The sequence below is a fragment of the Alligator mississippiensis genome, chromosome 1 (genome assembly GCF_030867095.1).
Source record: "Alligator mississippiensis isolate rAllMis1 chromosome 1, rAllMis1, whole genome shotgun sequence".
Lineage (NCBI taxonomy): Eukaryota > Metazoa > Chordata > Crocodylia > Alligatoridae > Alligator > Alligator mississippiensis.
In genome coordinates this window covers 463,383,238-463,404,527 of record NC_081824.1, presented here as the reverse complement: position 1 = coordinate 463,404,527, position 21,290 = coordinate 463,383,238, and the positions used below count along the sequence as shown (strand labels likewise).

The following is a 21,290-nucleotide window of genomic DNA, read 5'->3' as shown; positions in this document are numbered from 1 at the left end:
CAAATAAAAGCACTTTAACATCCCTCTATTTCCTGTGCCTCATGTATCCAATGTGCTCTTACTTGGTGCACGTGAGATGCCCTTCTGTAATGCAGAGTCTCTTTTTTGCCATACAATCATGCTGGCAAGCTTTCTCAGAGCTGGAGACAACCTAAATCAGCTGAAGATAACTAAAATATCTTGCTCTGAAGAGAGAAAAGTCAATTGTATGGTTGTTGAAATTGTTTCCCTCTTCTTGGACTTTTCTCCTACTTTCCCTGTCAATTCATTTAAATGTGCATTTAATAGACATGTCCTAAGTTAGTCTGAGAAGATGCACGACACGCTCAAAGATAAATTCCGCATAGACGGTCTGCCAAGTTGCAGAATGCAATTATCTGAACATCTCTGATCTGTGAAATCAGTTTATCCCAAACTGCACATCAGTATATAGACAAATAGGAAAGTGCGTTTCTTCCAGGGGACAAAAAAAGGCACAGGAGGATTTGACACTCATGAGAAACAACACTGCTTCTTGACTACAAAAGACTTTCTGAGAAAAAATGTTCAGCTTACATATTGTACAGAAGTTATATGGTAGATATCCTTGCAAGCCCTTGTTCTGTGGAAAGACCTGCCAACACTGCATGCACTCTCTTTTAAGTCAGATCCTCCACCTGAACATTTATTCATTTACAAGTCTTTAAAAAGATGCATTAATATATTTCAATGACAAAGCATGCATCATGTTATTTCCTCCTCTGGTTGATCAAATATACTGTCTTGGGTTTCTATTTTCTGGCTCTTCCAGGCAAGGGTGGTCTTTAATTTTGCTTGCTAGCAAGTACCAGTGAATAACAACAGAGGTTCTAGAGTTAAGGTTATCAGAGCTGTACTCTAATACTATTTTTTCAGCCCAATAATTTATTTTAATTTTCTTTTCTTTTTAAATTTCTCTTGTTTAGTCTAGCCCTAAAGATGATTTTTCATTTTGGGATGTTTGAACCCAAACATCATTTTGGGATGTTTGGGATGGGACCTGATAGCTATTTGAGCAACAGAACCATGAACAATGGATGCATTTCTCTTCCCTGTATATGAATGTACCCAACAGACCAAGGCACCTAAACCCAGAGAGGTGAAGCTTAAGACAGGGGAACTGGACTTGATGGCCCAGAAGGCCCCTCACAGTCCCATATTTCCTATTAGCCAGTTCGAGTTGTATCCGTGTACATTGGTTTAGTCAGGGATGATAATTTTCTGTGATTTTCTATGATACTGCCTTGAGCAGAGGGATGAACCAGATGATCTTGCAGGGTTCCTTCCAGCCCTACTTTCATAAAATCTTATCAGCACCAAATTCAGTGCTGTAGATTCTACTATGATGGTCAGACACTTATATCCTGTTGAATATATCCTGTCTTTAACATCCTCCTGGATCAATCCCCCCACCCTTATAAAATGGACATACACTGCAACTTTACTCATTCTAATACTGACATGAATCTTCATTAAAGATTGCAGAACATTTTGAGGCTCTTCCCTGAGTTGAATTACTATATATCCACACACATATACCCACACAGGTATGCATGCCTTATGTATAATACATATTTAATACAGAGTAATGAAATGTTTGGAATCATTTTTAAGCAGCAAGAAAAGAGGAAATATCCACAAAGGAATCCCCTTTCTAGACGAACAAACATACTAATGAGACATTACAGAAATCATTGTTGGCTTTACAGACTCTTATGATTGATATGAGTGGCCTGGGTGATGGCATTCAAAACCAGATTTCAGCATTTGAAGATTATATTAAAATGGGAATGTGAAACAAAGCAGCCAGAGACCAAAGGGAGTAAGATTATTTAATTACTTGGATTAATAAACAAGGCAATTATGGAGTTCAGTGAAAGAAAGACAGAAGAATCTTCGAACAAAGAATGAAAAGAAAGTAAATGTCTCAAATGGAACATGTAGCAGCCAACTGACCAGAAAAAAGGGATTTGGGAATTATTAGAGAGAAATCCCTAAAGCTGCAGCTCAGTGAAAACTGCACTAGAAAAGGCAAACATGATGTGGGCTTTATTTTGGGACCACAACAGAAATCAAAAGAGATAGTGGTTCTGCTACAATAACAATGCAATACAAGGTTCCAGATAAACCCAAGCTTTAGTGCTGTATTTAATACCAGCCACCACAACATACACAGAAATGAGAGAAATGTTTTTGAAGGAATATAAGACAAGAGCAGCTAAAATACCTGGCATAAAGTTATGACAACATGGGCATGTCTACACAAGACATTTACTGTGGAGTAGACTAATTATCTCTGCAGTAAACCTCTTGCAGCTATACATGTGGCCTATTAGGCCACAGGAAACTAATAAGCCTCGCAGCAGGATAATACTTGTAAATACAAGTGCTGCATTTACAAGTATTGTAAACGTAGTACTTGTACAGTAAAAGCTCTGTTATCCATCATCCCCCGGGAATAGGGGATACTGGATAATAAAATATACCAGGCCCTGTGGGCCCCACGGGACAGGGAGGCAGGCCCCACACAGCCTGCTATGCCCCGGGCCATGGGGCTCAACAGCACAGGCTGCTTTGTCACGGGCCATGGGGGCTCGGCAAAACTGGAAGTGCCATGGTGGGCACTTCTGGTTTTACTTTATCTTACAAGCCAGCATGCCAGTTAATAGAGCATGCCAGCTTGTCAGGTGCCAGTTAAAGGAGCTTTTGCTGTATTAACTACTACACGTGTAGATAATGTTGCAGCTGGCTAGAGCATGAGGGTGCTTCAGTGCGGAGGTTGCCCGCTGGCTAGCTCCAATACTGGAGCACTCTTGTGCCCCAGCTAACCCCTCTGTAGTACCTTGAGCCTGACTGGAGTAGCCCCAGGTTGGTAGTCTGACCCCCTGGGTCTCCTGCCAGCTGGGACTGTTTCTACCCAACTCAACATGTTGCAGGCCCAGGCGCATGTGAAAATGGCACACCCAGAAGCAATAAACTCCAGCACAATATACGCCAGAGTTTATTGCTCTGTGCTAATAGCACATGTAGATGTGGCTTTCCCTCCTTCTCTTCTGTGGGGAGGAGAAAAATGTTGCCATACAATGTTGATGAAGGAAATTAAGCCATGCCAAGTCACTTCTTTACACTTAAAAACCACTAGGAGGGAGGTGAGGCATGAGTAGGACATAGGAGGACTTTTAGGAAAGTAGAAAGCTGATTTAAGTAGAACACATGAACTGAAGAGATTTCTAGCTGAAATTGTAATGGAAGAGGAACAAGACCTCTGCTGATTTAGTTGGGCCTGCTAAAGGCTGGGGTTTTCTTTTGTATTCGATGATGCACAAATCTAACAACAATATTTCTCTGCATCCTTATATGCTTACCCTGCTGAAGCTTCGATCCTTGTGAACTCAATACTACTTATAAGAATTAATTGGCATGGAAGAGGGTTTTTTATCGTTATAGTTTTTATGTCCATCTCTTGTAAACTGGTCAAAATAATTTATCTATTCCAAACCTAGGCTAAATCAAGGACTGAGGACAGCCAGGGCAGGAGACTGTCTATAAGAAGACTGTGGGGTGAGTGCAGAGGCATGGCTCCTTCACTGTCATTCTCAATACTGGATATTGAACAAATTTCTACACCTGTCTTTGTGCCACACAGGCAGTGGGAAGGATAGAAGTTGTTCTACTAAAAGCTTTTGTTGGGCAGGATGGCTTCAGGGGCTAAAATATACTTCTGCTTGCACAAAAGGCCTAATCCAAGCCTATTGAACTTCTTAGAAGTCCATTTGCAAACATCTGGAAAAGGAAAGGTTGACCACAAGCAGCCAGCATGTATTTACTATGAACAAATCGTGCAAAATAAACTTGATCTCCTTCTCCAACAAGACAACTCACTGGGTGGATGAAGGGAATGATGTGGATACAGTGTATCTGGACTTCAGCAAAGCTTTTTACAGTGACATATTTTATAGATTTAATAGACATTAGGGCTGGAAGGGACCTCGGAAGATCATCGAATCCAGCCCCCTGCCCCAGAGGCAGGAAGTCAGCTGGGGTCAAAGGATCCCAGCAACATAAATGTCCAAAAATATGGCCTTCTCATAAACATATTGGATGCATGTTAGCTAGACAGAACTACTACAAGGTGGATGGACACCTGGCTCAATAGCCACAAGCAAATGATAATTATAAATGGATCCATATCAGAATGACAGGAGATTTCAGGTGGAGACCCACAGGGGTCTCTCCTGGGTCCTAGTGCTTATTAATGATGTGTTTATTAATTATTTGGATCATGAATAGAGAGCTTCCTGTGCAAGTCTGCAGACACCATGAAACAGCGAAGGATTGAATGATGATAAATGCAAAATGTTATACCCTAGGAAGAATAGGAACATTAGGTAGAAGAGACAAAAGGTGCATCTTTATCCAGTACTAGTTAAGCCTCTCTTAGAGTACTGTCTGCAGTTTTGTATTTCACATTTAAAAAAGGACATGGACAAGTTAAGAGAGTGCCCAGAGGCAGGTGACAAAAATGATGAAAGGCTTGGAAGGCAAGCCATACGAGGAGAGTGTGAAGGAAACAGGCATATTCAGCTTGTGGAAGAAGTGATTAAGAGGGGACACGATAGTAATCTTCAAATATCAGAAGGGCTGCTATAAAGAGAAGGGAAAATGCCTTTTCTCTCTTACTGCCTGTGGGGGCCGAGGGGGAATCGAGGATCAAGAGTCCTCGGGAACGTTAGCTGGGGTTGCGGCTGCAATCCCGTGACGGGCAGATGGGTACTCTCTATCACCAGAGCGGAATTAGGCACAGACGAGACACGTATCAATTGGAAAAAACAGAGGTAGCTTTACTTACACTGTAGAGTCGTATACAGCACAGGCAATTGTAGTTGCAAAATTCTACTCTCTAATCGTTAATCGAGGAGTTCTTGTAGACCGGGTAGCTCGGGTCTAACTCGGGCATGCAACACGGAGGATATGTCGCAAGGCTTCGCCGACAGGGAGTCGTTGGCAGGTGATCAAGCTGCCGGAGTTCCACTCCAGGGGGAATCATGGAGTTCTCCACCTAGGGCGGAAACACCCCTAACCTTTTATATGGCTAGCGAGCCAATTGCCAGCCGCCACGTGGGAATAATTTAACATCAGCCAATCGTATTATGCAAATCTGCATTTCCTCAGCGGGAACTCTATCCACGTCGGACCTCTTCACCATGCCGAGACTTCCCCTGCCTTACCGTGCCTTGTGCTAGAAAGTTCCACTGTGTCGAGGCACTAATCCAAATTAGCTCTGACACTGCCAAGAACAGGATATAGACTAATGGCTTGAAGTTGCAGCAAAGTAAGTTGTGGCATCTCCATCATTGGAGGTGTTTAAAGAGGTTGGACATAAATTGACACTTCCCATGCTTCTGAGCTTTGCTGGTTGGCACAAAGGGCCAGGAAAGATATTTTTCCCCTTCCATTGCTACATCTGTCAGAACTTTTTTTTTTCTCCCCACTTTCCTCCAAAGCATTAAATGTTGGTTGCAGTCAAACCTGGGAATTTGGACAGGGATGTGCCAGTGTTCCTGCTGGGATTAAAACCTGGAAGTTCCTGATGAGCGGGTCTTGCCCAAGGTCAGGCTGATTGCCATATTTGGGGTCAGGAAGGAATTTTACCCCATGGTCAGGTTGATAGGTACTCTGTTTCACTTTCCTCTACATTGGAGGCTTGGCTGTCTTCCTTGCAGGTCTTGAGTGCATTTTGACAACCCTTGCAGCAGCATAACACTGATCACGTTGTCCCCCTGATTTACCTGTGTAAGGTTAGTTGTGTGACAGGGTTGATTGTGTAAGTTTTACTAAGAGGTTAGACAAGGATTTGTATGGGATGGTTTGGATAGTGATGATCCTGCCTCAGGCAAGGGGTTGGATTAGATAACCTCCAGAGGTTCCTTCCAGCCCTATTTTCTATGATTCTGTGAATCATTTTTGATTGGTGTGATGGCCATTGAATAGTCCTAAAATAAATGCAAAGTATGGTCTTCTCTAGCACTTACTGCCAGTTATTGGAATCTGATCCAACTCTCCAAAGACATCACTGTATTGAGTTCTGGAGTGCCAATATGCTAATTTGATCTGTAGGGTAATAATCCAGGTAGGTGATGAGTCAAAATCTTAGCTTGGAGTTGCAAGCATTACACCAAGCTTGTGTGCTCAGTGGGCATATCAGACAGCCATCTAGACAAAGAAATGGTGCAACAGAAAATAAGGCTGCTCAAGCATTTATTTTCCCCATTTACCACACACACCCAGGGTAGTGTTTTATCCTTAGTTTACAGTGATGTTCATGTATAATTAAGGCATAGAAAGCACTAGATTATCTAACAAGGGGTTTGGTGAAAGCAAATCACATAAAAGACATTTGAATTCTATGCTTCTGAAATGAGATGAGACATAGATTTGAGTTTTACTTTAGACCCAACTGCTCCTTTGAAATTTGCCCAGGCCATTAAATCATTTTTATCCAGTTGCATGGCAGAGGTTTTTTATGAAAACCCAAAACTGGATGAAAATCCCATCTTCAACTCAACATATACAATTAGTTTCAAGTAGACTGTATATATTGTCTAATGTCTATTGTAGTTCTATACTTCAGTTTCTAAGGTATTGTACCTCAAAAAGGTGGTTGAATGGCACCTCAGCCCCCTCTCTCTCCCCTGTATTAGTAATAAAAAAAGATCATTAATTTCCTGTCATCATATTTTTCCCTGTCTTGTACTATGAAGAAAAAAAGAAAAAACAAAACAAAAAAACCTTTCTGACTTCTGTGTACTATTATAGAGAAACAAACATAAAGCAGAGACCCATAATTTCCTTTGTAAGTCATATTAAACTTTTAATATGCTCTGCCATGAGAGGAAGCATTTATGAAGAAACATTAATAACTGGAAAGTGACTGGGTAGTAAATAATCTAGAAGATAACAAGGTGATAGAAAATAGCCAACATGGATGTCAAGAACAACTTATGTCAAACTAATCTAATTTTTGTCTACAGCACAACAACAGACTTTGTGTATAGGGGAGAAACAGTAGAAGATATGTCTGGAATTTAGTAAGGCTTTTGACCCTGTTCCACATGACATCCTCTTAAGCAAATAAGAGGATGTCATGATCATCTTAAACAAATGGAACTATGGTCTAAAGGAAATCACCGTAAAGTGGGTCCACAACCAAGTGAAAAACTACGTTCAAACAGTAGTTAGCAATAGAGCACTTTCAGACAGGACAAATGTATCAAGTGGGATTCTTCAGGACCCTGCATCTGGAACTATTCAATATTTCCATTAATGGCCTGGATGAAAGAATGGAAGCATACTTATTACATTTGTAGATAATATCAAATTGGAAGCGATTAAGAACACTTTGGAAGAAAGGACTAAAATGCAAGGACATCTTGACAAATTGGAGAAATGGTCTAAAATAAACAGGATGAAATTCAATGCAGACAAACTCAAAGTACTACACCTGGTACAAATAAGCAGCTGCACCAATACAAAATGGAGAATGACCGATTACTCAGGAGTTCTGCAGAGAAGGATGTAGGTTTTATAGTAAACCACAGAGTAAATACGGGTCAACAATTACATACGGTTGCAACAAAAGTCAACATGGCCGTGTCTACTAGCTCATTACTACTGTGCAGTAGTGTCATGTGGAAGGAAGTGCAGTGCAATGCTACTGCACAGTAGTAATGAATTACCACGCAGTCAGTGTCACCTAAAAGTCAATTGGTGATGCTACTGCGCAGTCTGGTTATTGTGCTTTCATTTAGTACTTGCTTATACAAATTGTTGACTTATATTTACTCTGTGGTTTACGATAATGCTTATATAAGTATTAAATAAGTATGCAGTAATGACTGCGGAGTCAGCGTCTCATGTGGACGTGGACACCACATTGATATGTTCATAGGAGAACCATAGGCAAGGGATGTGAAGTAATTCTTCCATTCTACTTAGCCCTACTAAGGATTCAGCTGAAGTATCACATCTCACTTTGTGTACCATCTTGAAAGATGTAGACTAACTGGAAAGAGTCTACAGAAAAGCCACAAAACCAAGCCAGAAGTCATTACCTATACGGAAGATTGAAAAAAATCATGTTTGTTCAATTTGAGAGAATATTAAGAGACAACATAAGAACAGTGCTCTACTAGATAATAATACATTGAAACAATTTTTCTAACTTTGAAGAACCTTCACCACAGGCGAAACAAACATCTTTTGAGTTGATGCTGCCTTATAGGAAAGGAATGGGCTAAGTGACCTTTCAAGTTCCCTCGTTTTCTATGATAGGGCCTGGTCTCTGATTTGCATCCAATAAAAGAATGTGTCATGTGAAAGGTGTCTACCTCTTAATAGTGGTTCTTCTATCATGTGAAATGGCTGCCTGGTCTCAGTTGGGTTCCAGACAATAAGGAAACCTTCAGAACCACTAAAGGACAATTTTCTTTGGCCATGGGAGCAGACCTGCAAAAGGACTGAACAGGCAGACCCAACTACCATTTGACATCGCATGGTTCCTTCAGTTTGCCATAAAGACCTGATTGACTTTGTGCTCTAGAGGAAGTTTTCATGGCCAGTGCCCATGTTACAAAGAATGTCAGTGCACAGAACTGACAGTCTGACCCAGACACTTCTTCACCATCAAGAAACAGTTTAAAGAAAAAATAAAATAAACATTTTCTGTCAGAGGAAAGCCAAGAATTTGCATTTTGGCAAAGGAAACTCATAATACCAAGTCTGCAGCTGAAGAAATGGGAAAGATAGTAAGGATCCTGTCAATGTTATAAAGCTTACCTTATGAAACAGGGAATGGAACAGTTATTTCTGAACTTTGCATTTAAGTAACGGTTTTATGGGAGAGAAGAGTTAGAATTGAACTCTCACAGCAACATCTCTGCAGGGCTGGAAACAGCAATAACTACCTTTAGTCACTTAAACATAATAGACATTCAAGGAGCAGCCTTCTTTGAGTGAGAAAGTGCAATATTCACATACACTCTCTTAGTAACAATCCATCATCAATTGACAAAACTGTGAATTATTTTATAGCAAGAATTAGCGCATGCTAATAAAGAAAAATGACTTACTGGATTCTAGGCAATACAGATCTCATTCTGATCAGACCACAATGCAGCACAGTTTTGAGATTCATTATATTGGTATCATCTTTCCACAGTTCCATGTTAATGAGGATCTTAATATGTTTGTGTATGGAAATGATTCAGCAATTCTTTTTCCCCCTGCACAAAAGTCTATTGAGCTGATAAATGCAAGGATAGAAAGTCATTTTGCTCACACTCTTAGCTGAGCTAATTAAACAATTTGTTAGAAAAATAAATTTACAACTAGAAACACTAAACTTCATTACATGGAACAACCCTTTTTTTTTAATCTATCTGCTAGATTAAGGAATCAATCTTAATTGGAAATATAGTAGAGAAATATGGCATTGATTAAATACATTGGCCTGAATTCTGTCCTGGGCCAATGGAGAAGATATAGATCAGCATTCTGTCTTTCCAAGGAAAAACGAGACAGCATGCTACCCACTAGGGGTGTGCAAAACAGGCCATGTTCTATTTGGATTTGGCCTGAATCGGGGACAGCGAATCAATTCATTGATTCATATTACTGACCCCGATTCGATTCGGCCGAATCCAAATGTGAAGATTCGCTGCTGATTCGGAAAATCATCGATTCGGCCATAGACACAGCTTTAAATGTTTTTTCTACATAACTTGAGGTACCAGGCATGGCTCATGAATGCTGCGGTGCTGGGGTGGATGGAGCATCCCACAGGAGCACAGGGCCCCCCTCACATGTGCTCAGCAGTGAACCCAGAAGTGGACTGGAAGTACTTCTGGTCAACTTCCAGGTTCACTTCCAAGCATGTGGGGCCCCCTCCCCATTCCCCCCAGGCTTGGTGATTGGCCACAGGGGAACCCTGGGTGCCCCCCAGACCCAGGAGGCAGCTGTTGCTAAGGCGGGGGGGGCGCTCCCTGTGCACTCCCTGGTGGGCCCAGAAGTGGACTGGAAGTGCTTCTGGTCCACTTCTGGGTCTGCTGCCGAGCATGCTGGGCAGCTCCCCACACTCTTGTGGGACACTCCATCTGCCCAACTATCACGACATTCATGAGCTGCCTGGTACCTTGAAGTATGTAGAAAAAATATTTAAAGCTGTGTCTATGTCCGAATCACCAAATCTTTCCGAATCTCTCCAAATCAATTCAGAGGATTCTGATTCAATTTGGAGAGAGTAAAGGGCCTCCTGGTTTGATTTGGATTCAGAGATTTGGCCATCAAATTGGGCCCAATCTCCACCAGATTGAATCAGTGACTGAAACTTCGCACAACCCTACTACCCACCCTACCAAAATCCACGGAGCACTCTTTTCTTTACAATTTATCATCTCTACTTGAATGAAGAAGCGTATTCTTACTGTTGGTTCTCAGCTTTTAGGCTCAGAGGACCTGTCTTTGGTTTCTTGTGTGACCTATGTGCCATTCAAGTCTGGTTTATGATGCCTAACAACAGTCATTTTGAAGCCTCCTATTTTCACAAGTATCTACTAGTTTCTACTATATTCAATTGCAGTTGCAAGAACTCAGTGTCATAAAAAAATCTGGAGAGGTACTTTCAGCCAAAAAACTTTTTGGGGAGACTGAGAGATTCACAAGTCCAAAACATTTTGTAGTAGCACAATATTTTTGTGAACTGACCATCTTGGGGGTAAAAAAATTAAGAAATTCTAAAACAGTTATCATTACAATTTATCATTGGAAAAAAAAAGTTTCTTGTCAGAACTCCTTCAGTTTTACTTAAAATATTAAAAATGCTCAAAATCTAAACAAAATACGTTGTTTGAGCAGAAACTTTTTTTTAAAGAAAAATACTTCATTTTTTCAAAGTGACAGCAAGCTGGCAAAAATCAGTTTTTTATATAGCTCTAGATGAGATTTCACTGAAAGGGCAGGTAGGGGAAGCCATTTGTATTTCACAACAGCAGTATTTATTAAATCTAGATTCTAGAGAACCCGAGAATCTTAAGAAATATTTGGATGCTTATCTTGCTGGGATCCTTTGACCCCAGATGACTTCCTGCCTCTGGGGCAGGAGGCTGGACTTGATGATTTTCCAAGGCCCCTTCCAGCCCTAATGCCTATAAAATCTATGAACCCAAGAAAACTCCATATTCTTGAGTGCCATGTCCTGAGATTGTAACTATTAATTGTACTTATGTACAAATGCAGAGCCTCTTGTACCACTTAGCATCTCGAACAGTCAGTCTCCAGAGGGGTAAGTGATGATATAAGGCAAGTGATATAAGATAGGATGAAGTAAGTGGCCATTTTTTAAATGCATTTCATTTTCTTCACCTGGGCAATAAATCATCCCTTTAGAGCTTATTGATACTGGCTAAATTCCATTTTTTTTTGTTAGGTGCCAATAATGCACTTGATCCAGAAATCATTTTAGACCTTTGCATGGAAAATTATTTTTAGAAGTATTGCATTACCAACTCCAAGCCATGGCCTCATTTACCAGACAAGCTGTCCTAGCAGTTAATAATGAGATGGTCACCAAGTGCAAAAGCTTATGGTCTAGATAACAGATGTAATATACACTCACCTTAGACTACCCTGTTCATTTTGTTCAGTTATTGAATAGTGCAGCAAATTAAAGAGGTTAAAAACAATTTGTTCTGCCTATGGGTTCAATTCTTTCAGGTTCTGAAAATTCTGGTACCAACCCAGCACAGCACGCCTACATAAAGTTAAACGAGGCTCTAAATATTTGCTAGTGCTGCACTGACAGTACTCAGGATCAAGCCATATAAGAGAAAAGAAAATCAAACCAGGGTTATTGGTTTATGCTAATTTGGGCAAGTGTTGTGAATTTATTGGCCAGTTTGTGAGTTTTTGATTTTCTACACAAGTATCTCAGCTTTTATTTAAACAACACTCATCTTCTAACCTACAAGCTTGTGAAGGGGGCGGCTTCCTTAAGAGAAAGTGGATTCTCAGTGTAGTTGATACATTTCAGCACCCTCTCATTAGCAATGTCTGGAATATGTCTAGAATAATGGTATTATAACTACATCAGTTACTGCAGATGGCTGAAAGGTCTGGGGCAAGCAGGATAATGGCGAGATCATACTATGGAGCATACCCAAAACACCAGTATTATCATGACAAATCCTACAAAGGAAGCAAAAAATAAGGAACAGGATACTAAGATTGAATTTCTTGATAAATTTAAAATTATTCCTGTACCATATTTGCCTCTTCACTAACATTATTAACACTGGGGTAAATGAGTCGTGTTTCCTAAAGGTGATGTTTAATTTATTTGTATAAATCATATCATTTGGAAAATACAGTATTTGCACTATTCCTGCCCCTTCACCCCCCACCTTCACAAAAGACCTGAAGGACCTACAAGAAAGGTGACTTCCTTGCACATGCAATTCAAATATGAAATGGCTTAATCTGCCTACTGGTAGTGTAAATGCAAACATGAGCATAAATTGAGCTGAAATGTTGCACTCTGTATGACCCCAGCATATTAGTTGTGAAGTCGCTGACCTTTGCATACAGACCTGATTTGGGAGATATTATTTTTGCTCTGGTGCTTAGAGTAGTGTATTCATTTTAACAACTGAAATCTGATATCATACAAAGATACCTTTCTCTCTCACCTGTTCTGAGTGTGAATGTGCTATAACATCAGTTGTTACGACAGTGGATCCACAGATCTCAAATTATTCTACAGATATTAATTAAGCCTCAGACTACCCCCTGTATTGTAGCTTCATAGATTGGGTGCCATTAGAAATTGCACATGTATTGCCCACCACTGTTAAGTTTATGCCTCCTTTTTAATTTAATTAAAAGGAATATATAAAATAGAGGAGTAAAGAATGTCACTACAGTACAGCAATGACTTGGCAATTCGTGAGGAAAGATTTGTCTCAAACCCTATGCTTTATTTTCCTGGCAGAAAATTACAGACATACTTAAAACTATGCCTAGCCTTAAGCATGTCTTATTGATTTGAAATGCTTGAGTATTTTGCTGAATCGGGGCCTTATTTTCTTGTAATCAAGTGATTCTCCTCCTTCCGATGACCCACCTTCCAAATAATGTTGGTAAATTGACAAGCCTGAAAAGCATTCATTTTCTTTATGCTTTCCTGTTTCATTCACACATTGTCATTTGTCTCCATGATAACACAAGGATAAAAAAAGAAAGCAATGCTTGCTTGGTTTATACAGTATGTAGCTATGCCTCTCTAATTCTATATGCTTTTCTCTTGATTTACAGTATTCCTATTCATCCTATCGCATCAATCACTGCATCTCCCATTTACAGAAAGAGCAGTAACTAGAAAGATGCAAAGGGCGGGGGGCGGGGGGGTGGAAAGTCCAACACACAAATTGCCACGTAAAGAATGGCTGGTGTTAAATTTCTCTCTGCAGAGGCAGACAGATAAAATCTGGCATGTAGGCATCTCAGCTGGGAATGCCTGTTCTAACTTCATTAAACTGTGATTACTGAATTCAGGGGGGAAGATGATGCCTCCTTTAAGGGAACGCACAATCCCTAACACAGCTTTTTCCTAAAGGGAAATCAGTATGACAAATAGCTTGAAAGATAAGTGTGATATTTCTATGGTAATTCTATGTTGCCCTCGACATTCTAATGGCAAATGTAGGTAACGGTAAGGTAGACGATATACAAGTCTGACATTTCAGCATGTTATTAACTACGTGATGCATATGCCAAAGCATCCCAAAAACAGATCGTTCCTGCTTCTGTGGTTGAAAATTGCCAGCTCTCATTTCCTCCAAGCAGCTAAGACTGAGTGCTGCCTCCAAGATGTGTCTTGCATCAGGTGACAAGTCTCCTCTTCCACTATAATATTTCCATTCCCAATTAAAGGCACTGGCTGTTCAATCAGTGATTGAAGTTTTTCAACCTCACACTCCTACTTGCAGGGCTATCAATGGATTTAAAAAAAACAAACTCAACAAACAGAACCCAGGCCTTCCTACTAGGCTACACAGGCTCACTCCTGCTTACTTTGCTTCTTGCCACACGACTCTCATAATTTTGGCTCCACCATACACCAGCTTTAACGGGAGATGTGGAAGGTGATCCTTAGCCAGACATTTGCTCAGTTTTCCACCTACAACACTCCCCTGTGAACTTGATGATGTTGGTTGGAAGCCATCATCCACTCCCTAGGTGATATTATAGGTTGGTTGGTATATGCATCATCCACTCCCTAGGCGATGCTCTAGGTTGGTTGGTATATGCATCATCCACTCCCTAGGCAATGCTCTAGGTTGGCTGGTATATGCATTGTCCACTTCTTAGGTGATATTCTAGGTTGGCTGGTACATGCATCATCCACTCCCTAGGTGATGCTATAGGTTGGTTGCTTTATGCATCATCCACTTCCTACATGATATTCTAGGTTGGTTGGTATATGCATCATCCACTCCCTAGGCAATGCTCTAGGTTGGTTGGTATATGCATCGTCCGCTTCCTAGGTGATGCTCTAGGCTGGTTCGTATACGCATCATCCACTCCCCTGTTGATGTTCTAACCCCTGAAGTATGATGGAAAAGGTACCTACTGTTAGAAGACTTAGTATTCTGGATTCTGAGAAGACAGAGGTGCCTCACAGGTTGTAGTAATAGAAGTTATAATTAAGAGAGTCTTCCTAACAAGAGACTGAGGAAGTTAGAAACTGGGATACAGTCCTTCTGGAAGCAGCTAGGCAGGAGTTAGTTAGAGAGAGATCAAGAGTCTGCAGAGGTCAACTACTGCTCCAAAATAAAATTAATTATTTAGTTATTTTCATTCACCTATGCCTGTATTTATTGAACCAAATTATCATAACTGGTAAATGAGGTCTCATTCACCAGTTATGATCTGGAAGAACTTGAGCTCCAAACTGAAAGAGGAGTTGGAAATGGAGAGCAAGCAAAGCAACATAGCCACGTGGAAGGACAAGGCCGCTGTAAGTGATCTTCCTACACAGTTACAGTCTAAGTAAAAGGAATTAGTCAAGGAAGTTTTGCAACCTCAGCCTACCTTCCTGATTTTGGCCAATGTAGCAGAAAGTTGAGGGGTATTCAGAAAAAGGTGAGAGCAGTACACCTAGCAGGCACAGGGGCAAAAGAGAAAAAATGACACAGTCAAAACCTCAGTTTTCTTGCATATTGTGGGGAGGAAGCCCTTGCTATTTATAATACCTTTAAAGAGACAAAGAACTGGGCTTTTGGGAACTTTACAGGATCTCTGATGAGAGGGAGGAGTATTTGTGGCATTGCAAACACTGCATTACAAGAAAGGTTACTGAGAAGGGAGAGATGTAATCCTAGAAAAGATTATCCAAAAGTGCAGGGCAACAGAAACTGTGAAGGCCTAGGCTGCAAAGCTGAATGCATCAAAAGGGGTTGTCCATGTAGTCAGCATGAAAGAACGTGGCCAGAAGAAGCCAAGTCAAAGGCTGGAATTTTCCACTGGTAAAAAGCCACCTCACAGAGTGCAATTATCCATTGGCAAGGAGAATAAAAAGGGGGAGCGAGCAAAGAAACAGATGTATACCACATGTAGAAGGCAACATGGTTCCCAAAGTCATGCTGCATTTGAAAAGCTCTATTGTAACTGTAACAAGACTAATCATTTTGGCAGATGTGGCAGGTCCCAAACACAAGAACTTCAAGTACATACAGCTGAGCATATACCAGAAGGATTTTATATAGATACATTAGAATTGAGCAAAATCAGGAAGGGGGAACAGATTTTGCCAACAGAAGTGCAAGGAGCAATGGTTTCATTTAATTTTGACACTGGTCAAGTTAATATTTTTCCAGAACATGAGTATAAAAATTTAAAATTAGGGCCAAAAGTGAGTCCAACAAACCTCAAAATAACTGCCTATTTAAGAAGAAATATGCTAGTGAAAAGGAGATCTATGTCTAGCATTCAGTATGAAAACAGAGTACACAAATTCCCATTAATTGTGATACCTAAGGAAATGACACCAGTCTGGGGTCTGGCACTTTGTAAGAAACTGAATCTAGTTAAGTGTATAATTGCAGTATACAAGGTTCTTTGGGTAAATGTCATATCTTTTTTTAGACCAACTAAATAGTTGGAAAAATTGTTCTTTGCAAGCTTTCAGGCACAAATGCCCTTCTTCAGGTGTAGGGACAGTCTGCTGATATTTTGTGTTATCCATGATGGAAGAGAAGCCAATATGCAACATGCAGGTGTGTGAAAATGCAGATGCACAGCAGTGTGGATCAGAGGTCATAGGAGACAATAGGTGTGAGACAAGTAGGTGGGGGTGGAAAAGGGGGAAATGTTGACCTGGTGAAAAAATGTTACTGCTAAAATGCAGAGAGGTGAACTGGGATTATCAGACGGCAGGCAGGTTATAATGTGCCATAAATCCAATATCTATATTTAACCCATGATTTTTTGTATCCAGTAGATTTATGAAGTGAAGTTCACTGCCTCTTCTACAAATGGTGTTTTGTAAATCCCTTTGAGGATTAGAAGTGAGATACTGGAGAGAGAGAGTGGTTCTCCTGTGAGAAGTGTGCACCTACAGGTAATTGGGTATTTTTGTCTTTGATTGATTTTCAGTGTGCATTCATTCTCGTATGCAGTTGTTGTTTGGTTTCTCCTACATATACATTTTCCATCAGGGCACTTAGTGCAGTGGATGAGATATAATACATTTCTGGAGGTGCAGGTGTAAGACCCAGGAATGGTGATGGTTCTGTTGTGGGGTGTTGCTATAGTGGGAGTGGTGGAGAGGTGTTGGCAGGTTTTACAGTTCTTGTTCCAGTATGGTCTGGATCCATTTGGTGTGCTTTGGGTCATAGGAAGTTTGCTTCTGGTGATGTGATTGGTGAGGTTCGGGGCTTGTTTAAAGGCCAGAATGGGTGGTTCTGGGAAAATCTCTTTAAGAACTTTGTCTTCTTTTAGTTTGTGTTGCAATTGTTTGAGAATTTTCCTTATAAGTTCCAGGGAAGGATGATATGTCATAGCTAATGGTGTGCGATTTGTGGGGATTTTATATTTGTATTGCAGCAATTCTTCATGTGGTATCCAGGTGGCTCGGTCAAATGTGTCCATCTCTTTGGAGAAGTGTCCTTGTAGAGTGAAAGCCCTTTTAAGATGTGTGAGCTGATGATCATGGTTATTCTCCTCAGTCTAAATTTGGTGGTATCAGAGGGCTTGGCTGTACATTACAGCTTTCTTGGTTTGTTTAGGGTGATTGCCGATTCTGTGCAGATATGTATGTTGGTCTGTGGGTTACTTGTATATAGTGGTTTGTATTTTACCATACTGGATATGGACAACCGTGTCTCAAAAGGAAAAGTTGATGCTGGAGTATTCAAGAGAAAGTCTGATGGAGGGGTGATGATTATTGAATTTGTGATGGAAATCAGAGATTCCAGGTTTTCAGTCCAAATGATGATGATGTCATCTATATATCTTAAGTGCAACATGGGTTTGATGGTGCAGTTTTTGAGGAATTCTTCTTCCAGGGGTGGCCCATGAAAAGGTTGTCATATTGCAGGGCCATTTTGGTGCCCATAGCTTTGTCCATTGTCTGCAGGAAGTGTTAGTTGTTGAAAATGAACTTGCTGTGTGTGAGGATGAAGTGTATAAGTTCAGTAATATCTTTAGGTCTGCACTCTCAGTTGTAATCTTGCTCTTGTAGGTAAGAAAGGCTTGGTTACAGGATAAAAAGTCATGTAATTCATGCCTTCTGATGATCTTCCAGGTCATCATAGCCCAAATTGGACAATCTTCTTAGGAAGAAGAAACCAATTGTTCCAGAACACCAAAAGCAACCATGTCCTTATGGGAAGCAATGTACCTATGGGGCATGTCCCTACAACGGAGAACGTGTTTTCCTAGGAACAAATAGTAGCGGCACTCATTTGTGCCGCTACAAATTGTCTCCAGGCACATTGCCCCAGGTGAGTAGGGGAGGCTGGGGTCAGCATCTGGGATAGCCCCAGCAGCCTTTTCTGGGGTTCTGGGGTCCTCCCAGGGCTTCAGTGGCAGCGATCCAGGTATGCAGAGTCTTGCCAGTACCCGGAGTGTACTCCAGTTTTGGGCATCCAGGTTTGGGCAGCGCATGCTGGAGACATGTATGCCAAACCCCTTTTTTGGCATTTTTTTTTTTTACACCAGGATCTCTCAGTGTCAAAAACACCTGCTGTGATGCTAATTGGCAGTGTGGCAAACGTGCACATGTGCATTCATGGGGACGAGCCCACAGTTGCATATGCAAATATTATTATGCAGGAGGAGGAAATCAGCCTCAGTGGTCTGTAGTGAATTAATTCTGTGCTACCTGCAAAACCTGCCAAACATGCAGGCTAGTCAGATCCCAGTATAAGACTCCAGTCTATCAGGTCTTGGAGAAAAAGCTTCCCACCAAAAACAAATCAGAAACTGGATCTGATACTTCAGTGGTCTGAGAAGAAAGCGAAACCTCCTGAAAGATTCACAGAGGCTTATTAAAAGAGCTGCAGAAAAGGGGGACTAGGAAAGTGAGTGATAAACACTCACTTCAGAATAACGTACTAGAAACCTCTCTTCTGTAGATGGGCATTATTGATTGTTGCATTAATTGATTTTTGTAGTTATTGTTAAGTGGGAAGATGTAGAGGCAGAAGTTATAATTTAGAGAGGCTCCATAACAGGATACTGAGGACATTGGGAATTGGGAGCTAATCCCTATGGGAGAAGCAAGCCAGGAGTTAGAGAGAGACCAAGGGTCTGCAGAGGTTGCCTGCTTCTCCAACATAAAGTTCATTGTTTCATTCTTTTCACTCACATATGCCTGTTTATTGAACCCAGTTCTATATATAGGCAACCTCTGGTTGGACATCTAAAGTCTAGCAGGGCAGGACTGGCCACATCCCTGTGCAGTGTCTACACCCTCTGGGTGTGTGTACACAGGATGCTCTGTTCACAGCAGACTAATTTGCTGCTCAGTAAAGCATCATCATCTACATGTGCGCAGCAATTAGGGTACAGTAGACTAATTTACGGTGCTGCCTGATAGTCCTATTACATACAAGTGGTATCCGGCAGTATGTAGATTGTATAAATGCATATATAGATGGTGTCGTTGGGATTAGTTTACTCCGGGTCAAATTGAGCCAGAATATATCCAGTCACATTAATTACATGTATAGACATGCCCTCTGAATTGTCATTTTGGAGACTCGTCACCCAGTCCATGTAGTGTATAGGTTGCTGAGCCACCCAGCCCTCTGTCTTTAAACTGGTGCCTAATTTTAAGACTCTAAAATTGAAACTTATCTTTAGATTTTTGTGGCTCAGACTTCCCTTGTATTGTTGGCCCAGTTGAAACTCCATATCTGATAGCTCAGAACTTGGGATGATGTTCAGAGCGCAGTCCATGGCTTAGTGTTTCACTAGCACAACTCCATCTTACAACTTTGGTCAACTCCAGAGTTAACTCTTGGTTAGCACTGGCATAGTTGAGGAGGATTCAGAATTAATACCTTATGCTTACCAATGCAGTTTCTTAACCAAACAGTCCAACATATTTTGCTGCTAGTGTAGTTAAATAATAGAGTCTTTATTCAGTAGTCAATAGGCAAAAACTCATACTGCAATGAATATCCTAAACCTGAGGAGGGGCACTTTATGCCTTAAAGCTTATCTAACATCTAACATCTCTCCCAACCATACAGTCGGTCCAATAAAAGACATCACTAAACCTCCCCTTTCCCATCCCCAAAAACGTTGCTTCTTGCATACTGAAATGTAAAACAGTTTTGGATCAAGTAAAAACTGAACACAAGTAAAAACTGAACAGGGACTTCTGAATTTGGACACACACGCACATATACACACACAGACTCTTCTGTTGATTTATTTCCTATGGGGAAAAAAAAATAGAAAAAATAAAATAGCCATTTTTGTTTATTTTTTCTTCTACATTTCACACCTTTCTGTTAGAAAATTCCAACATTCATTTAAATTGAAAATGTTAAATATCTTTCTTTCTTGTTGCTATAATTCTCCCATCATAAGATGCCAAAGAAAACTTTTCATCTAGAATCCACCTCCAACACACATGCAATCATACACATGTTGATATGAGGCAGAAACAAAGCAACCATAGCAACAGGGTAAAAATACCACAAAAAATACTAAACAGGAGTAGGAGACAAAGAAGAAGCTCTATTAAGGATAATGGATGAAGCACCCCTACATTAAATTTAAAAGTGGCACAAAAACTTTTGACTCCAAAACAGTTCTGGGCTTAGTTGTATATTGCTGTTAGTGGTTGTAACTTTGTCATCTTTAATGGAATTTTGACTATTTACGTCAGACGAGAATTTAACTGTGACAGGATGCACCCTTGGGCTGCTGTAACAGTCCCTTGATCCTTTGTCCTTACCAGCCTTTGCTCCCACCTTCCAGGGTCTTCCTCTGATATCTTTCCTGCCATGCCTTGATGTTGTTAATCAAGAGGGGAGGCTGCCCTTAGAAACTTGTGAGCTCTAGGTGCTCTTCCTAGCCCTTTTTTTGCTGCTCCATGAGCTCACCCTGGCCAGCATGCCTTGGGGCACAGACTCTGACACCCAGAGTCTCTGTCTCTCTCAAGGTCTTGTTACATGGTAATTTTAAGCACCTTCTAGAGCTCTTAACCCCAGGATTGGCTGCATGTTAACACCATCCAAGTGGCTTAAAGCAGTCCGTATTTGACTTAAAGTAATGCCACTCCAAAGCAGGATTATCTCTTGTCCCCCTAATTTTGCTCCTGTTCCATTAAGATGTAGCAACTGTCCACAACTATTCTGCCTAAGTTGAAGTCCTCCAGCATCCCAGAATGCAGTGGCCCCTCCTGAGTCAGGGCGGGAATGCCAGGGCACAGCCTGCAGTTTCATGATTAAAGTTTGTTGTTGGTCTCATTCACGTATGCCTGGGTTTATTGAACCTGGTGATCACTGCACAAATCACCAACTGTTTTTGATTTCCTGGGTAAAAGCAGTTTCTTTTCTAGAGAGCTGGTCATCCAAGTCAGGACTAAGATCTGTTATAGCAGAGCAGTATGAGAGTAACAGTGTGCTTTGTGACTGAACGTAGGACTTCAGGCTGCCACTTTACAACACTTTCTCCACCACTAAAGCGATAATGCCAACAGC

General features: G+C 40.9%; 1 long non-coding RNA gene across 1 annotated transcript in view; it reads right to left on the bottom strand.

Annotated features, from left to right (window-relative positions):
• Nucleotides 1-21,290, bottom strand: part of LOC109284626 (uncharacterized) — a 1,607,267-nt gene that overhangs the window by 486,951 nt on the left and 1,099,026 nt on the right. The window lies entirely within an intron of this gene.